General features: G+C 33.6%; 1 long non-coding RNA gene and 1 pseudogene across 1 annotated transcript; both read left to right on the top strand.

Annotated features, from left to right (window-relative positions):
• The first annotated feature begins 454 nt into the window (after window positions 1-454).
• On the top strand, window positions 455-6,877 carry LOC128224787 (uncharacterized). The gene is made up of 5 exons (XR_008259539.1): window positions 455-2,519; window positions 3,271-3,414; window positions 3,659-3,769; window positions 4,872-4,949; window positions 5,621-6,877. It is a non-coding gene; the product is annotated as an uncharacterized LOC128224787 (long non-coding RNA).
• Window positions 6,878-9,170: 2,293 nt separating this feature from the next.
• Window positions 9,171-20,393, top strand: part of LOC128222995 (interferon-induced protein 44-like) — a 28,711-nt pseudogene continuing 17,488 nt past the window's right edge.

The following is a 20,393-nucleotide window of genomic DNA, read 5'->3' as shown; positions in this document are numbered from 1 at the left end:
TACGAGTAGCGAGCGTTACGAGCATTGATTTCTTAATGGGCAATGATTATTACAATTGATTGGTTGATATCTTAAATGAAGAATTATGAATATTAATGAGGTAAACAACAATAATACAATACGAAGTATTTCGTTCTTTATTTTTATGTATGCTATTAATTTTCGTTCATTGTAATTCTGATTGATGTTCATTATAAATCTCGACTATCTAGACGCTCGAATAAAATCCGGGTTAAACTTTCAAGCTATATTGTAGCTAATTTGCAGTGCATACTTATATGTAAAATCATTAAAGTGAAATCAAAAAGCATGAAACAGCATTTGTTTTCCTTTTATATAATTTTCGGTTAAAGTAAATTATGAAAGTCTAATTTAACGATGACAATGACCAGTTATACGACCAACGCACAATATACGCCATGAACGGTACATGTATACACGATCTTGTCTTTCCAAAAAACAAAATCATTTTTGCCAAGTAATCGAGTACCCGAGTACTCGATCGAAAGATTGACCGAGTACTCGAGTACCAATTTTACTACTTGTTGCCATCCCTAATTTAATCACACAACGTAAACAACTGAGCCACAGATCTTATCTGTATGTTTTGGGTTTTTTAAAATTCAGCAGTTAAATAAAAATTAGCATACTGGTAGGTCTGGTGCTTTAGTTGCTAAGTATGAGGTAAACATAATGTCAGTGATTTCATCACTATTACTATTAAAACATCAGTTTTCTTCTTCAAAGCTTCTCACGTTTGCACCATTTTTTACCATTTATCATAACGTTGGGAAACAATTTCAATCAAAACTGAATCACAAAAAGATAACAAACCAACACTGATGGAACATTTGAAAATACAATAGATTTCAGTTGGTTTCTATTTTTTTGTTAAGTTTTGCTTGAAATTATTCTGCTTGAATGTGATTATTGTTGCTTAAATTAGAACTTAACACTTCATGAATATTTCTGGAATGCAGGGGTCAGATTTCAGATTGCTCATTATTTCTGGAACACTAAATACTGTATTTGATTGAGTACACTGCACTTTCTTGTTTACCATTCATCCAAATCATTTGGGTAAATATTGGCAGAAAAACTGCTTTTGGATTAATACTGGTCATCATAACCGGCACTGACAAAACATAAGACGTGTTTATTGAATGTGCGGGAAAGAGGTATAAAGGTGTCCGCCCACAACGAAATGCTTCCGGGTCGCAGTACCCCTTCAAGTAGTTCTTGAAAAAAAATGTTTCTCTCAGGTAGCATTTGATTATGTGTACATTGTATTCTTGTATGTATTTTCAAGTTTACACATGATTTATATCTTATTTAATACAGTGATGTGGTTTTGAATGATATTTTGCCGGACGTCTTTCTTGTGTGGATGGATTCAGAGATGACCCCAGAAATGCGGTCATGACTGTGGCACATGTATGTTATAGATAGTGACTGTAAAGAAATGTTTATAGCAGAAAGATGAAACTATCTTTATATGGTTTTCTGGTGTTAAATTAACTGACAGTGTTCATAATTTGTCGGAAAATAGTGTCAAAGCTGAAATCTATTCTGCAAATTCAAAATAAAGTGGTGAACTGGAGTGATTTTACATATATATATATAAAAAGGACAATTTTGTTGTGGACCGTGACTTAGAAGTGAAAACCAGATTTTGGAATAACTCAGCTTATATGCAGTGTACAGTAATGAAATTTCACACAAAAGTTCCTGAGGGTATCTATATAAAGGCACCTAGTTTCTGAAAGGTTTTTACCAAGGTTTGAATATTTTTAGTTTTATTTAAATTTTAAAATTTTGACATTTCTTTTAAAGATTTGCCTGCCCCTGTCTGAACACTTAAGTTCGTGGTCTTTGGACTATTGTCTGCAACTTCAAAACCTGACTTTTTGGAACAGGACATATTTGTCTGATATTTTATCCAGTTTGACTGCAAATGGAATTATTTCCATATAATACCTGGTAGTTATAAAAATTTGTTAATTGGTTTTAATTCATGGATAGGTTTATTGAAGAGTGTCATGGAAAGCTGAAACTTTTCAGTACACAACATGGAAACTTTGAATGAACTGTGTGTTCCGGCTTTGTGAACAAAAACACAAGGCGGCTATGGTAAGTTGCATCAAGATATCCTTGGGACCCCCCCCCCCCCCTCGGACACACAATGCAATTCGTTTTTTGCTGACATCCATTTGGGAATTTGCATATGTTACCCTAGTCTAAGATAATAGACGTGTTATACGGGATTCTTCCAATCCCTAACGAAGGATTTGCCATATCAAAAATCGTAAAAAAATCCGTCAACGTACAATTATTTGGACTAATGTTACCCCAGCCAACAGGCTGAATGTTTAATTGTACTCAGTACTAGGCTTTGTTTTAGTGCGAACATCAACATGTTTTTCTAATTGCAGTTGCTGCTTGGGACAATAAAGTTAAGTCAGCAACCATCTATCAGACTGCAAGATTCATCTCTTCCAAAGGATGTCATACCTTTCCAGGTGGGTGTGCATTGATTGATTGATTGATTGATTGATTAAGCGTGAGTTTGTGTAAGTGAATAAGTGTGAGACCATAACTCAATGACTGTTGGGCTGTAAAGGTGTGTGAGTGTGTGCATGTTTCATATATTCTCTGTCCTGGTTGACATACAGGACCGTCATCAGACATTCTGCCATGAATGTGAGAGAGATTTTAAAGCCATTTATTATTTTTCTGTGATACTTTATTGATGTTGTATTAAATTTACCCTACCATGTTATGAGTAACACTTTGAAATTGGGCCTAAATCATCAAGCTAGAGCTTGGCATAATCTTTTACAAACTTCTGCGAGATTTCTGCCCTTGAAAATATTTGCTCGCAGCCTACCTCAAAGTTACGCTTTGTTCAGTATTTGAAAGCTTTCTGATACACTTTTTGTTAATTTTAGATCTTAATGAGGCTACTTCTAAGTAACTAGGTGCTCTGAGTGTTCACTGGGTGACAATTGCTGCCTAGTAATAGTTGTTTCTTTTTTTCTGAAAAGATATTTCTAGTGAATTGCCCAGTTGCAGTGGTTTTGACGCCACAGAACCAGCACAGCTCCTTGACAGATATATACATGTTTCATCATTGATGTTAGTACTGCTGTATTGGAGGCCTCACAATTTCTGTGTGGAAATGTCATCTGATACACTCATAACTGCCTGTGTACCAAGGCATATTTCTAGCATAGCTTTCATAAGTGCATGGCCATTCTCTGTCATTTTCAGATACACTGTGTTGTGTGTGGATAAGAAATGCAGAGTGGTACCACCAGTCACCTAAGCCACCATTCCTCTAACAGACAAAAGGCTCATGGGGACAGTCCCTGCAGTTTACAGCAAAGCTCTCAATTGTAGCCCTACAAACTTCAGGTAAGCGATAAATCTGGGCTTCAATATATCTATGTACTCGCTTTAAGTTTACTTGATTTGAACAGAAATCACAATTTCAGTATCAAAATCCAGGTTTAGATCCCAGACCGAAACTTGTCTCCTTCATAAAAGTTTAGTTCAGATGTTCTTTAAATCACATACATGTTCACTACTTATGACGGATAAGAATTTTATCAAATTGATTATAAATGCGTTTTCCCAGATTTACACCCTCCTCTTGCAGATACTGCCGAGGGCGTAGCTTGGGTGCACGGGGCCGGTTTTCCAGCCGTGTGGATTCAACATCTCCAGCTGAACTGGGGCCAGGAATTATATAAGACTCCTCAGCAGCACGGTGAGCTTTTGTGTATTTATTTCCAGGCTGGTATATCCGGCCAGACTTCAATGAAATCACAACTGTGACACCTTTGGTGACTAGATACAAATTAAGGAACCATTATGAGTAGAAAGCCTTTTTGGTGATTTAAAATCAGATAAGTAAACAGGATTCTCATGGTTTATAAGAGGCCTTTTGTGGACCTTTCATTGTTTACTTGGGTAAGAGCAGATAAGGTATGTAAGAAGGGGGGGGGATACAGATGAGATAGTAAACAGTGTTTTTTTAGGTATATTTGTTTTTATTTTATCACCATTTTGAAGGTAATAATTGTATATCTACAATTTAAGGTAAAAAAAGTTCAATTTTCATAACTTTTGCATTTTTTCATGATTCAAATTTGGAAATGCTATCTTAAATCTCTAAAATTCACATTTTAAATGGTGTGAAGGGACCAGATCAGGAATAAGTAAAAAGTTTAACACAAACACTGTAACATGTTCTTTATATCAAGTAAATCTATAAATTATCTCAGAAAATGTTGCTTTCTTAGGGCCTATTCCATCAATGAGTATCACTGTCTTTAAATTGCTGTTGCGGTACAGTTTTAAATAGCAAAAGTGTTATGGCCCTGCTTGTTTGCAACTCCTCATTATTTTTGTACAGCGAGAAAAGTAAGGGAATTCAAGAGATTTACTAGAATTATGGATTGTTTTTCTTGAGTTACACATTATATAAGCAGGAATTAGTGTGTATATATACCGGGTAACTCCTCATTTATTTTCAGATGTTGTTTGCAGACTTTATGAACAGAAAATTCCTGTTTATTATTTATACATGTAACATAGATGTGTACAAGACTAACATTAGAAACATGACATAAAAGAGATCGCTATGATTTATTTTCTCCAAAAAAAATATTTTTACCATTAAAGTTAGAACTTTTTACTGCATAGTTATAAATGTCTTCTTCTCATCTTTATGACATCATAACATGGAATGATGTTAACTTCCCAATACACATTTCCACATGGCGCAGCTCATTTATATATTTTGTTGATGGGTTGTTTAGAATGGGTCAGTTTTAATTAAACAGAATGTTTTAATCACCATTTTACAGAGTGCCAGCCAGTCGTTGCCATTCTTCACATTGTTTAGGAGGACAGTCCTGCCAACATAACAGTTTGTTCAATAACAGGTAAAAAAAACTTGTCTTGTTTGCATTTTTGATTGCTAACAGAATTTTGTGTGCACAGTTTGAGATTATTAAAATTATTATACCTGACATCTATTCAACATATAGTAATAACTCCAGGACAATATTTTCAACTATCACTTAACATTATCACCCACTGCCAGATTATATAATCTTATATGATGATAACTCCTTTCTTCACAATTGTTGTTAAATATATAATGTTTAAACTAACAATAAAATGGAAATTATGCTCTTTAAACCCAGAACCATTATTAACTGTCAGATGCTACTGGTAAATGAACTAGTCTTGATGTACTTTTTCTGAGATAATAACTATGCATATTACTACTATTGTACATTCAATAGAACATCGTCTTGTTTGTATGGTTAGATGGCTTTATTATGTTCCCCCAGTGTAAGACTACCAGTGATATATCGAGATTTATCAGTGTAATAACATGATATTTTACTGTTTCATATCCATGAAATATCCTTGGGTTTTTGGTTGAAAAGAAGTATGATAATCCTGTAAGTAGTATAACAGGATTCTTGATCATTAGCCATTCACATAAAATTTTAATAGGATAGAACAGTTAATTAATGTAAATCATTTTGAGAAATTATGACATTAGTGATGCCTTTCTTGTTTAAATTCATTTTTGTATTTTAAGGTAAAGAACGGATCGATGATTTCCTGGATATGGACAAGACCCACTCCCTGCAGGGATTAAGCAGAAAAGAGCAGTATTGAAAAACAAGAACAAAACTTTTTAATGAAAACAAAACTCTTTCGTTAGAAAGCACAGAAGTGAAAAAGCAGCAATTACGATACACTGAAGTGATTGGAGTTTCACCATGATAAGATACGGTCGGGTTTGCAGGTGGTCTGCAAAAGTGCAAAAAAATTGTGACGCAAACCAAAATACTTGGACTAAAGTTTTTAGGATACTGTCTTTGAACTTTAAACATATGTTCGCATGAAGTGAAGATGTATTTGACATATATATGATATGGATCAGTCAAATATTTGTTAGAGGGGGAAAGGATTTGTAAAAATTTCAAGATGCAAACAAATAATCATTCTCAAGACAATAATGAATTATAAATATTGAAAAGATACATACTGTGGACGAACTTTTTATACATACTTATTCACATTATTTAAGAAAATTTGGACTCAGTTTGATCTGTACCTAGCAAGCTATAATATGCAAATAAAGTAACTTTATTATTCATATAAATTTAGTCTGATGCCTTGATTAACAGGTGTGAAATAAATATCACAACAGCTACCTATTTGTTTGACTGACCACTGTGCACACACTGTGATATATAGCCATAGGTATTAAAGTGACCATTAAAGCTGCACTCTCACAAATTGACAGTTTTGACCTTTTTTATTTTTTTGTCTTAGAATCTATATAATCATATAATGATAACACAACTTAGGTCTTTCCAGGATTAGTGTGTCACTTTGTATGTAAATACACTGTACACATGCAAGTATAAAACTGACATGAAATTTTGGATATTTGCTCAGTAACCACAACATTATGTCATTCTTGTTGTATTCATCAAAAGCTAATGTAGCTTCAAAATTTGTGTACAATTTCCACCATTCTGCCAACTGCATGCTGCATTGTTGCTAGAGTTACAGTGAATTTTTCATAAAAATTGAGATTGAGTTTTAAAGAGACAATACATAAATCAGTCAACAATTCATTAAATGGAGATTTTTTGCATTGATGAGATATTGTTGCACCCAGATCTAGAATATTGGAGCCTTAGGCCATAATAAAACAAAAACCTTGTCATATGTACACAACCACCATTCATTATAATTATTTTAAGAGATTTGGTAACATGAGTGCTTAATTATAACATTGTGTCAAAGTTTGTGAATGTTTGTTCTTTGAATGTTCAGTAAATATTTCTAAATAAATTCCGGTGTTTATTCTTTTCTAAAACCAAAATAGGTTTTCGACTGGCATGGACAGGCATATGATAGCATAGTATGAACAGAGACACCAGTATCTGCCATAACCCTCAGTTTCACTTAATGTTTATAAACATAATATGATACAATGTAACATGTAACATGAAACAGCATTATAACTTAATGAAGGAGTGAACTGTACAAAAACAATTTCACTATAAGAACAAAAAGTCTGCCTGGAAAGTTTGAATTTATTTTAACAATACAATGTAAGTTTATATCAGTTATTTTATCCCCACCAAAGGCAGATGGATATTCTTTCAGTGTTGTCTGTCCACCCCTCCTTCCCCCTGTTCGGCCTTCTGTAACACTTTTTTCCGTCCCGAGCCATATTTTGGAACTTGATACTAAAAATGTGTTGAAACTTTGAATGAATGTATATTTGATAAGGAAAATGATGTGTTCAGAGCTTTTACATTCCACTAATGTATAGCAGATTTATGGCCATTTGGAACTTAATAATAGCTATTTCTTTAAGGAAAATTTCCACCTGGAGCCAGATCTTAATACTGGTGGGTCATATATCACTTTTCATAAGGTAATATACAGGAATACAGAAAGGTTTAATGTTAATCACTATACCGAAATTTGATCCCCTCTTGAAAATCATTTATATCCATGGGTCACAATTAAAACATGTAACCCAATGAACAATGTTCTTATTAATCATGAGCTAACTGTTTCAAGCGTTAACAGACAAATTTGTGTGCAGAGTAAACTATTATTTTTTTAACAAGCACAAAATTTGTATTTAGCATTTACAGTTTCTATGTTATTCAATTGAGAGTTCTTTTTAACCATGATATATCAAATATTAAGTCGCCATTCACTAGCGGATTGAGAGGGGGCGCAGATGGCGCGCGCCCCCTCTTAAATTGTCCCAAGTTTCCGTTTTATGTCAATATAGGAGAAGAAAATAATAAAATACGCACATAATGCATCATTTACGACTACAAATTGTTAAAATTTTCTTGATTGAGTAACCCCAAATCCTCATGCAAACGGCCCTAAGTTATGCCCCCTCTAACGTCAAAACCTGTAACCGCCTCTGACCATTATACATTTTGTTTACCAAACGGTACACAAACCAAGTGACTGAAAATAACTTGCATTTAATGAACGAGATGGTCTGTAAAAGATTTCCGATGAATATCCTATGAAATTTGCAGTCCTCCCGATTCGACTGGTCATTGTTTCGGGATTCATTACAAACAATTATGAAAATTTACCATTACCAAGTTGTCTCTTAAGGTTACGGGAGCTTTCAGTGTCAAAAGAAAGATATATATAATTTGTCCCCCTAATGCCATAAAATGTATATAAACCCTTTGACATATATACCTGTCCCCTTAAAACCTGCAACATACTTACAAATTATAAAGGCGACCGCACATAACGTATATTTTTTGTTAATTAATTTAAGAAGCCTAAAGCTTGTACACATAATAAATGATAATTTCAGTATCAGATTATTAAAGTTTATAACAAAAAATATACAAATTGTCTCCTTAATGCCGTAAAATATATACGGTCTCCTTAATGCCCTAATTATATATATATATATTGTCAAAATATTCTAAAATAATTTTCAACAAACTACTATACGGGTTGGTAGGTATACAAACGACATAAAATAACTAACTTTCAAAATGTTTTCATTTACAAAATGAAACATCCCTTCTTTATCGTTATTGTCAGCGAAATCCTTCTTCGCATATGTCGTCAGCAGTATTTCTCTATAATGGACCCCGTTGGAAATATGCTTTTGTACTTGTGCAAATCTGTACGGGTTATCCTGTGCAATGTCATTTATTATGTTAAACTTTATTTGGTAATAAATTAGATAGCTTTATCATTAACACCAGAAGTAATACTTGTTTTAGTAGATCTGTATTTCATGTTTAACTTTCTGTGATATAACTTATTAGGACTCTAAATATCATGCAAATACAATATGTGATATATCTTATATTGATGTAAAATGTACTGTTATTGACATAATGCACGAATAAAACTACTACTATAACTACTACTACTCTTTTTCAATATCAATGTGCAAGCATAAGTTCTTTTTATAGATTAGGCTCATGTTTTGTCTGGTACCCGACTCTACTTATCGTAAACGGCTTTAAAGCTCAATTACTGATTGGTTCCACTCCTGCGAAAAACCAGCGAAGGTAATATACTCAGAGAGGTACTATACATTCTCAAGCTGGAAACCACTGGTCACATGCTCCTCGCCCTGTTGCTATTTATAGCATACTGGAAAATCCCGCATCTTTTACTTTCGAGTTTGAAACCTCAATTTATATTAAACTGAACGATTTTTATCTGGTAAGTGTTTTTAATTTACATAACACAAATGTTTCAATGTATTTATGCCTTATGAACATTTTCGTGCGTTTAATCTGGCGTATGACCACACAGTGGCTTGACGACAAAGGCTCCTTAAAATCACAATAAATAATTTCAACTGGCCAAAATTATATTGTATACATACTTGAGCATGTATATTATCAAACTACATTGCCATAAACATAAAATGAGATTTGACAAAATTCAAAAATACCTTATAGTATACTGTAATGTTTCATATTACAGTATAGGGTATTTTTGAATTTTAAATAAAACTTTAATAAAATATTGATACTAAAACAAAAGCACTCGCTATAAACATTCGGATCTCGGTTAGTGCATATAAACAGCCGCTTAGAGTCTTTGACGATTTGTCATTTGGCGACTCTACGCGTCCATATCCCACTTGTTGTTTTCCTAGCCAAGGCCAAATAAAAAAATGTCTTGTTTCTGGTCACCCGACCGACCCTACTTTTTACCCCCCGACCGTTTTTTTTTATAGCGTAAAGACCGTTTTTTATAATTAGCGTAAAGTGAGCCGGGATTCCCGATAGCCATAAAAATAGACAAATGTTCGCACTTCGACGGTTGTAGTGTCATTAAAGTTGCCCATTCGCAAACAACAATAAAAAGTCTTTTCATCGATTTACATGGCGAGCGAGAAAATGTCCGACTTGAAGCTAAATGTTCGGTAAGTTGTATGGTTGTTTAGATATCGTAAAAGGGCCATTGTAAAACAAATAATGCCTCGACCGAGAATGACAGTTTTGGCACCGATATTTTCGTAATTCAAAAGACTATCTATACACATATACAAGGTTTATTTGAATCGGACGAATTAAGGCAAAATAATGCCGACGAAGCGTGAATCATTATGCTGAGTGAATGGATTTAAATACTTCGTCTCTCTCAAATACCGAACGTCATATTAAAACGTTTCATTTCTGGACCTTCGTTTTTAATGTTTTAAAGGATTAAAATTAATTTTCTGTATGAAGAACCATTGACATTACACTTAGTTAGGTGCCCGATACTATAATTAAAGCAGATAGAAGAATGAAGGGGCGATCTCTTATCTGGGTTATTTGATCAGGGTGCTTTTAATAAATAAAGTAGGAACTGTGGTCATTTAGATAAAAAGAGCTCCAGATATAAAACATATTTTGTGTTTTCATGATAAATATTTTCTTTGTGTATCCATCAAATCCTATCTTGTAACACCCAGCTTTTTGAGGCAATACTAGTCCTGCTCACATAGAAGATAGGGTTTGCTGGATAAATATAAAAGAGATTTATGTGAAGCTCTGCATATATTTATTTTTTTACAGACCGATGTACGGCCAGATTCTGAATTATTCAAGATTGATCCAGAACTAACAATTGGTGACCTAAAGGGGTTCTATCCTTTACCTCAGAAACCCTTTGGCATGCCTTTGCAGACGGAGTAGACCCTGATAAGACATCTCAATGAGCTGTCTGATCAGGGTCAAATCTGTTTGCTTAACATAGTATGTTACATATCTGCAGTGTATGACTCAACTACTTCATTTAAGTAAGTTGGTCTATGGGGTGGGGACATGGGGAAGTCTTTAATGAATAATGAACAGGTGAAAATGTTTATAGATTTATTCATATAAACACATGTAATTTTATTATTGTTTTCATATATATGTGTGTGTATAAATATGATCAGAACACAGACATCATTTTTTTATAAAAACCTGTGAAACAAATATTCAGTTAAATATTCGACTCAAAATTTTCATAGCATAAAAAATATACAACAAAAAGGTTATCACAGACATAGTTTTATGCATTGCATAAGTCACTGAATCTAATAAATTGATATTTTGTCTCTGTGATGTTTACCCTTTACCTCAGAAACCCTTTGGCATGCCTTTGCACACAGAGTAGACCCTGATCAGACAGCTCATTGAGATGTCTTATCAGGGTCAAATCTGTTTGCTTAACATAGTATGTTACAGATCTAAGTTTTCACTGTTTTGGCTATGAATGCATATATATATATACCTTGATAAATTGGTCTATGGGGTTGGGACATGGGGAAGTCTTGAATGAATAATGAACAGGTGAAAATGTTTATAGATTTATTCATATAATTTTAAAAAAAATATAATTTTTAATTTCATGTCATTTTATTATTATTTTCATATGTGTGTGTGTGTGTGTGTGCGTGCGTGCGTGCGTGCGTGCGTGCGTGCGTGTGTGCGTAAATATGATCAGAACAAAGACATCATTTTTTATAAAACCTGTGAAAAAAATATTTAGATAAATATCTGACTCAAAATTTTCATATTTTCTATATAAAAAAATATACAGCTAAAGGTTATCACAGACATAGTTTTATGCATTGCATAAATCACTGAATCTAATAAAATGATATTTTGTCTCTGTGATGTTTAAATACCCAGTATTACGGTTTCTTCCATCCATGTTTATATTTGTTTTCTGACAAAGAATGACAATTGTTTCTTGAGATTATTTCAAATTCTAGTCTTGGACTTGTTGCTTCTTGTCATGTAATAGTGCTGTTGTTGTTCTGTTAAACTAATAAATACATAAATATGGTTATAAACTTGTGTCCAGTTTCCTTTAAGCCATATTTGATGATGTTGTATTGGCAGACAATATTTCATCATTTTTCAAACGCTATACTATTTCATTCCAAAGGTTTGAATAAAAAAACAAAAACAAAACAAACACCTACCTACCGACCCTGTTTTTTTTGAGGCATGTGACCAGAAACAAGACATTTTTTTTTGGCCCAAGAATAACAGATCCCAGCACTAAGTATATTGAGCGGAAAGATAACGGGCACCTGCTGGATGGTTCCAAAATGGCGATGCTTTATTGACAGAAGTCGATCTAAATTAAACTAATTATTTGTGTTTCAAAAAAATCTTAAGTGTAATAAGTAAAAAGTATTGGCTTAAGTATTGTGGAGTAACAGTTGAAGAATATATTTTACATTTACGGCTCAATTGACTTGTGGTATTTAGGGAACAAAATGAATATCCAAATGTTAAAAAGTTCCCCAAACGCGCATTATTGTGGCTAGATCCAGGTCAACGAGGGCAGATATTGTAAACGGGGGCAGATAACTGTGGTCTTGAGCCATCTATTTTCTGAAACACAGAAACAGAGTTCTCGTAATAAGGTTGTTGTATGTGCTACTCGTTTGTTTTGCAATTTATAAAAGAAAGGATATATCCAAGAGTCCAAGATTTACCAAAAAAAATGGACTTTTATTTTTGTTAGCTGCAAACGATTGCCTGACATTTTCATGACATATTTTACATTTCCACACAGATTAGGACTTCTTCTTTTTTCTATATAAATTTTAAAATAAACTAACTTTTCATTCGCAGTTGAACATGTTTACGAGATGAATTTAGTTTTATTTATAGATAGCTCCGCCTTAACCATGTCTTAACTCCTCCTTACGTCTTTCGGAAATTTCCGCTATCACTCGGCTCTATTTAAACCAATTATGGATACTTTGGACCATGGACATTGCGAACCTTATTATGGACATTACGAATCATCTATATTATGACACTATGGACTATGATTTGGAAACAGGATGGATTATAAATTATTTCATGTCGAATAAAATAATATATATGATATTACAACATGTTTTTGTCTATATAATAGTAATTAATACGCACATATGACATGAAATAAGATGTATGCAAAATGATACTTGACTCAAACACAACAAAATGTAAGTCATTAGCATTAAATTATACTTCAAGAATGAAAAGCCCCATTGGCATTGTCTTATTTTTCTTTTAAAGCTGCACTTTCACAGATTGACCGTGTTGACAACTATTTTTATTTTTTGTTTTGGAATAAGCCAATTTTTGCGTAAATATCTGGATACCAGTGGTATAAGACTGCTGTCAAAAGATCAGATACAGTTTTGTGTCGCCTGAAAAGACGACATATAGGGGTTACTTTTGTCGGCGGCGGCGGCGGTGTCGGTGGCGGCGTCGGCGTCTGCGTCCCATTTTCGCTTGTCCTGGGTATCTCCTTAACTATTAGTGGTATCAACTTGAAATTTCATATGTAGATAGATCTAATTGAGGGCAAGTGCAGTGCATAAGAACTGTTACTCTTGCTTCCATATTTTTAGAGTTATTGCCCTTTGTTATTTTTCATGCTTAAAGTTTTGTCCGGGGCATATCTTGTAGAATATAAGAGTTATCAACTTGAAACTTCATATGTAGATAGATCTCATGGAGGGCAAGTGCAGTGCACAATAACAGTAACTCTTGCTTTCTTAGTTTTAAAGTTATTGCCCTTTGTTAATTTTCATGCTTAGGTTTTGTCCGTGGCATATCTCGTAAACTATAGGAGGTATCAACCTAAAACTTATTCCGTAGGTATATCTGATTGAGGGAAAGTGCAGTGCACAAAAACCGTAACTCTTGCATTTATATGTTTAGAGTTATTGCCCTTTGTTAATTTTCAAGCTTAAATTTTGTGCGGGGCATTTCTCGAAAACTATAAGAGTTATCAACTTGAAACTTTATAGATAGATAGATCTTATTGAAGGGGATCGCAGTGCACAAAAACTGTATCTCTTGCTTCAATATTAGAGTTATTGCCCTTTGTTAATTTTCACGTTTAACTTTACTTTGCACACTTTTTGTGATCGGTCTTTGTCCGTCGTCCGTTCGTCAACAATTGCTTAAAGAACATCTCCTCTGAAACTACCGAGCCAAATTCAATGAAACTTGACAGGAAGCTTCCTTTGGTGTCCCTCTACAAAAATACGACAAGGGGTTGCGATTGATTAACAACAACAACAACAACAAAATGGCTGACTTCCTGTTTTGCTTTAAAAATCATCTTCTTTGAAACTATAAGTCCAAATTCAATGAAACTTTACAGGAAGCTTCCTTTGGTGACCCTCTACAAAAATACAACAAGGGGTCATGATTGTTCAACAAGAACAGCAACAACAACAAAATGGCTGACTTCCTGTTTTGCTTAAAAAACCATCTCCTCTGAAACTACCACTCCAAATTCAATGAAACTTTACAGGAAGCTTCTTTGGGTGACCCTCTACAAAAATACAACAAGGGGTCACGATTAAATCAACAACAACAACAAAATGGCCAACTTCCTGTTTTGCTCAGTATTTATTGTGCTCATTTTTGCTTATATAACCAATTGCTTGCTCCTGGCTTAACGTTGTTACCATCAGTTCAAATGCCACCAACACTTGAAAGTTAAATGGCAACATCATTGTCTATAAATGAATAAAATGCCAATCTAACAGCTATAATGTCGACAGTAAATAATTCGTTAGGCGACACATCCGACTCGCGGAGTTCTAGTTCAGTTTTACGTTCGCAAATTGATGTTTTATGGCTAAAAGTGATACTACAGTAACGTTTTAAGAAAAATGAAAAATGTCGGCAGTTTTCCTAACAATTTAGATCTGTTTTATTGTGAGTACTCTTATTATTTGTATAGAAAGCATTGCTGCCAAAATTAGCGGAGTCCGGGACAAAAATAGGTTGTCAAAACTGTCAATCTGTGAGAGTGCAGCTTTAAATTACACTAAAAAAAACACTATTTTAAATGCTACCATTAGAGGACACGTTCTTGCCTTTTTGCAATGTTTAAGATTGCAAGTAATATTAGATAATTTAAAATTTACGAAGAAAAAAATCTAAATTTACATTAAGTTGAAATTATTCACTAAGATGCCCCTGAGGTTTATAACCTGGTAGCTGGAACTGTATGGATAAAATACACTAAGATTACAACTTCATATAACTCGTACATTATAATGTAACGAATATTATTTGATAAGTAATTAATAAAGTATTTTAATGATGAAGTCAATTTATTGCTAATTACCAATTATTACTTGCTGCTACCTTTTATACCCCACCCACATTCAACAGTCAGGGCTTTTTCACATTTAGGTGAAGCGGCCCTAGCCCTTTTGGAGGGGAAAAATCGCGCGTTTGTTTTCTAATCTAAGACTCACGATATCTATTTTTTCATGTTCTTGAAATCCCTCCACTTGATTGTTATGGGTCACAGTGGCATATCCCGTAATTCATAACTGGGGGAAACAAGTGGGTTTGAGGGCTGTTCTTCCCTCCACATGGATATTTTGTTTCAATGATGTATTGAAATTACACGTTTACACCATACATGCTTATTAAGATAGTTAATGTATAACATCAGACAAAACTAGGTGGATATCATTATGATGTCCATCAAAATTTCGTGGGTTTGCTGGAGCAGGTTTTGAACAGGGACTTGCGTTAGAGGGGCGTTACTTAGGGGCACAACTTTTTGGACATGATCCCTCGAGTGGGCATGACATTAATATGTTTAAAATGTGGGAAGTGGGGTTTAGGGGTACTCCCCCTAGAATATTTTAAATATTTTTAGTCTGAATTGGTGCATTATGGCGTAATTAAGTACTTTTTTCTGAGAAATATTGACAAAAAAATTAACCTTAAAGTTCACTTGCGGGCCAACTGGGGGGGGGGGACACAGGTCCTACTGCCCCCCCCCCCCCGTGAACGACCCGCCCATGGTCCACTTGTAAATAAAATAAATGAACAATTTTTGCTTGCTTGGGTATGTAAGTAAAAAAAACTGGCAGTGGCAGTATAAATCTGGGTCCGTGAGCCCAGCTCAGACACACCCAACTGCAATTGATTAAATAATTTGGTGATTTATAACCCATTTAGGAACATTGATCGTCAAAATAAAATAAAAGATGAAGTTAATTTTAGTTTTTATTGTGAAATAAAGAGAGAGTACTCGGACTTACAACCGGGAATTTACAAGAAGTAGGCGAAGATGTTATCTCCCTTGCTTGATTCGACGGAAATAAACGAACGAAAATCTGATTCGTTAGCTCCGCCCATTCACCTTCGTTTCTTTTGGTGACATTTACCATATAAGGTATAGGCGAATTCGTCTATCCTTGTAATTCTGAACTTGTTAATTCACTTTTGTAAACCTGGACTTGTTGGACTGCAAATATTAATTTTACGAATGCGAGTGTCGACTGTAGGATTGCAGTTTTACATATGCATGATTTGGCTTTCTAAATTACATCATCATATTGTTAAAGGCAAGTTATACGATCTATGTTTTCGTGAGTTTATACAGGGTCGATCTGACAAATATACATTTTGACTACTATAATGACACATGACAAATCAATACGGAACAACTGACGAATAGAAACAACAAATAGCACGTCTACATTGACAAATTTAAGAGATATTTAGTACGATTAAGAAAAACATTGTGGGAATTACACGTCTGGACTTTTGGCAACGAATAGCCTCCATACTTGTAAAGCAATGTTACTATTCGCCGTTTTCCCTGAATGCCGATTTAAAAGGTCACGAAATTCACGTGTTTGACGATAGGTAGGGTACCTGTTCATCATTTCCGGAGGCGCTTATTGATTGTTACTGAAAACGAAAGTAATAAAACGAAAGTACAAATCCTGCCCTTTAAAATGGTGTATGGACGAAAATAGAATTTTCACGCGTGAGGGCGCTTTCGTAAAAAACAAGAAAACAGCTGTTGTTATGACAGGTAAATGTATTGTTTTTCTTGTTTGTTCACTCGATTTTGCAAATTTCTGACTTTTTCTGTCTAGAAACATGATTCTGAAATAAACTGATGCGAACAGTTAATCCGGAATAATTTCTTTTAGGTACATGAGGAAGCTTAATTTGACGTTCAGTTGAGCAGTATTTCGGTCGTTCACGGCCTATCCGAATATCTTACTCTGTTGAAGGCAGATAGTGTTTGTACGTTTCAACGCATTTTCATTCAAATAGTTATTTAAATATTTGTTCATCTAATGAATAGTGTTGTTGTTGTTTTTTATCTCAAAAAAAAAATACTTTTTTTTTTTGGGGGGGGGGGGGAGTCCAAATGTAATTTGAGTGTACTGTAATTGTTTGTTTCTGAGTTTTATTGTTTGTTTCTATATAAAATCAGTGTAAAATTTAAAATGCTAAACCACTGTAATTATAAATGGCGTAGCACAAAAACTAGTTTTACTGAGTATGTTTGGCACGTGAGTTCATTGGGAATATTTTTCAGATATTATAAATATCATCATACTGATTTTTATATCAGGAGCTTAACTTTGTTTCTGTGAAATTTCTTTCAATACTATTTAGTATTTCTCCAGTTGTTCAAGGAAAATCATCAATTCTTGGCAAAAAGGGGTCTCTAACCAGTACATTGTATTATCTACTGTAATGGTAAACAAGTGTAAAGATCATGTAACCAAATTCATTATATTGTATTACAATATATGAAGTTCGTTATAGTTTTTCTTTAACTTGGTTCAGTATCCTAATATCTTACATCAACAACACTGATAAAGTATTCCTAATTATATATTACCGGCTTGATTGGCAGATTTCTGCATTGACAAAGAAGTAATAGATATAAGTCTGTGTTTTAGAATATAAATCAATATTATCTGAACTATATACAAGTGTATGTAATATATAATTATTTATCAGTACATTGTGTAACAGAGTAAACTGATTCGGCCACATTAAAAATGCAGTATACTATTTAATCCTAATATGTGGCTTGAAATTTTATACTGTATAATTAAAAATGTATGTATTGATTCAATAAATTAAATTTAAGAATTGTTCTTAATAAGGCCTAAAAAATATGTCTGTTTCCTGTAACATGCTGAAAAAAAGATGGGTCGGTAGGTAGGGATTTTTTTTTTAATTCTTGTTTTAAAATGTCAGAATGATCCACTATTCATGTTTATTTCAGGTGAATTATTTTAAAAAGAATTCAATGCGATATATAGATTTAAACATTCTGCCTTAAATAAGCTAAAACTGCTAGCTTGACAGCCATTGTATATGTTTTTCAGTTGTAGAATGCATCCTTTTGAAGGGCAAGACCTGGGTTTGACTCCCAGCGGTGGCAACATTATGTGCATTTTTGAGCATTGTCAGTATGTTCACCAGGGAAGCAGTTCATCTTTTCACTTCGCAAATATAACCCAGTGAAAAAGTGAATCAAATAACATTCAGACAATTTTTTTTGGCAAATGTTTTAAGCAAAACTTTCAAAAATGCATACATTTTGTAGTAATAAAACATGATATGATTGCAAAAACTATTTTAAAATAGACTGTTTATTATTTAATAATATCAAGTTGTATTACAATTAAATGTACATGGCAACTATTATAAAATAAACAGTTGGCTAGACATGGTAAGAATCATAACTAGACTATCAAATCTGACTAGTATCAAACCGCTGTTACAACATAAACGTGGCAAGAATCTCCACAAAACATATGTAAACAATACTTCGAATGATAAATAAATAGAATCAATGACTAAACCATTTAAACTCTTAGAGCTCTGTCAGAATTGTACAGGTCTTTGGGACCAGTGTAGACCCATGGTCTACGCTGTTCACTGCTTGGACACTTAAACCTTACCTACTGACTCGGCAGCGAATAGTGTAGACCCTGATTGGTCTACACTGGTCACAAAGGCCTGATATAGTCGTGCTTCACGCTTTAACGGTTAATAATATAAATCAATACTTTATAAAATGATAGATTGCACTAGAATAGGTCTAAATAGACTGGAATCAGTATAAAGAAGTTTAAAAATAATACCATTTTCTTTTTTAAACAGTAAAACAGCAAAACTAGTACACATACAGTACCAGTTTCCAGTGTTTTATAAAGATCTGCTGTATTAGATCCACTATTCATTCTGTAAAAATCTCAAGCACAATGAACAATAATCAATATAACTTTTAATACTATACCTTGTCTTATTTCCTTATCTTGACTTGATTGGGTGGTTAAAAAAATCCCAGAGTCAAAACTTGGATAAATATGTTCTGACTCTGACGAACGTATTATTTAGTTAGTGCATGTTCGTTATGTAACCCAATGCATCCTTGTCAAATTCCAATATGCACCAGCGATTGTTTAGGTGCAACGATGTCTTTCTTTAACTTTCAGTTTCACTTTAACATTTATCTTTTTTCCGGAAGTAAACAAAAACATTAAACGTTCCTATTGCCAATATTGCAACATTGTATTTTTCATAAGGGCATAACCATAACTGTTATACAATTCTGTTTTGTTATAGAACTTAACTGTAACACTGACAACTATTTACGCAGTTCTCCTTTCACTTGTATTAAAATTGACAGGAAGTTAGCGTGCACCTGTTTCCCGCGCTTTTTAGACCAGGTGCTATGAAAAATGTTTATTTTCCTGTAAACTCATTAAAAACTGAAAATAATATTTGTTTTATTAACCGGAGATATAATAAAATAACTTAAAATAAATGAACAAAATATATCTTAGCATTGTTGTTTTTCAAAAACATCAAACTTAGCGTAAAAGCGGAAGGTATCCGTAAATTTGCATAATGGGCTGAGTTAATATTACGTCATCGAGTTTGAGTGCTGCTAATTGACACGGTTACCGATCAGATTCCAGATCGATAATCACTTGTCACTTCGGGTGTTAATTGCTCTAGCGGGTAAACAAACATTCAGAGGCTCCTTTCAGATGATACCGACTCTCACACCAATTTCTGATTGATTTTGAAAATCGGTTTTAAATTCTAAAAATAATGTGCGCTAAATTCAATGACCAAGACATCAATTTGGTGTGGCCTTATGTACTTATATACAATTTCTGCCTATAGTTGTGTTATTATGTTTTGTATCACTGTAATTGTAATTCATTGAAATCCATATAAGCAATACAAAATACAGCAGCAATTGAAAGTTATTTCAGAAGTACACTTATATTTTGTCTTTTAGAGAAGGTTAACAATACCAGCCTGGACAAGTTTTACGAAAAATGGCTAATTTTTACCTTAAATATTTCCTTCATATACGTTTATTAAGTTTGTCGCAAATACTAAACATATAAAGTTTTATAATAAAATTTGTTTTCTTCCGAGTCCTTCTGCTTTTCAATTCGATTTCTAAAAATCACCAGAATAAGATATGTGTAAATTACAAGGCAGTGTATTAGTTGTTCTGTT

Source organism: Mya arenaria, chromosome 17 (assembly GCF_026914265.1).
Source record: "Mya arenaria isolate MELC-2E11 chromosome 17, ASM2691426v1".
Classification (NCBI taxonomy): domain Eukaryota; kingdom Metazoa; phylum Mollusca; class Bivalvia; order Myida; family Myidae; genus Mya; species Mya arenaria.
Note: the sequence above shows the minus strand (reverse complement) of the source record. Positions and strands in the feature narration are given on the sequence as shown.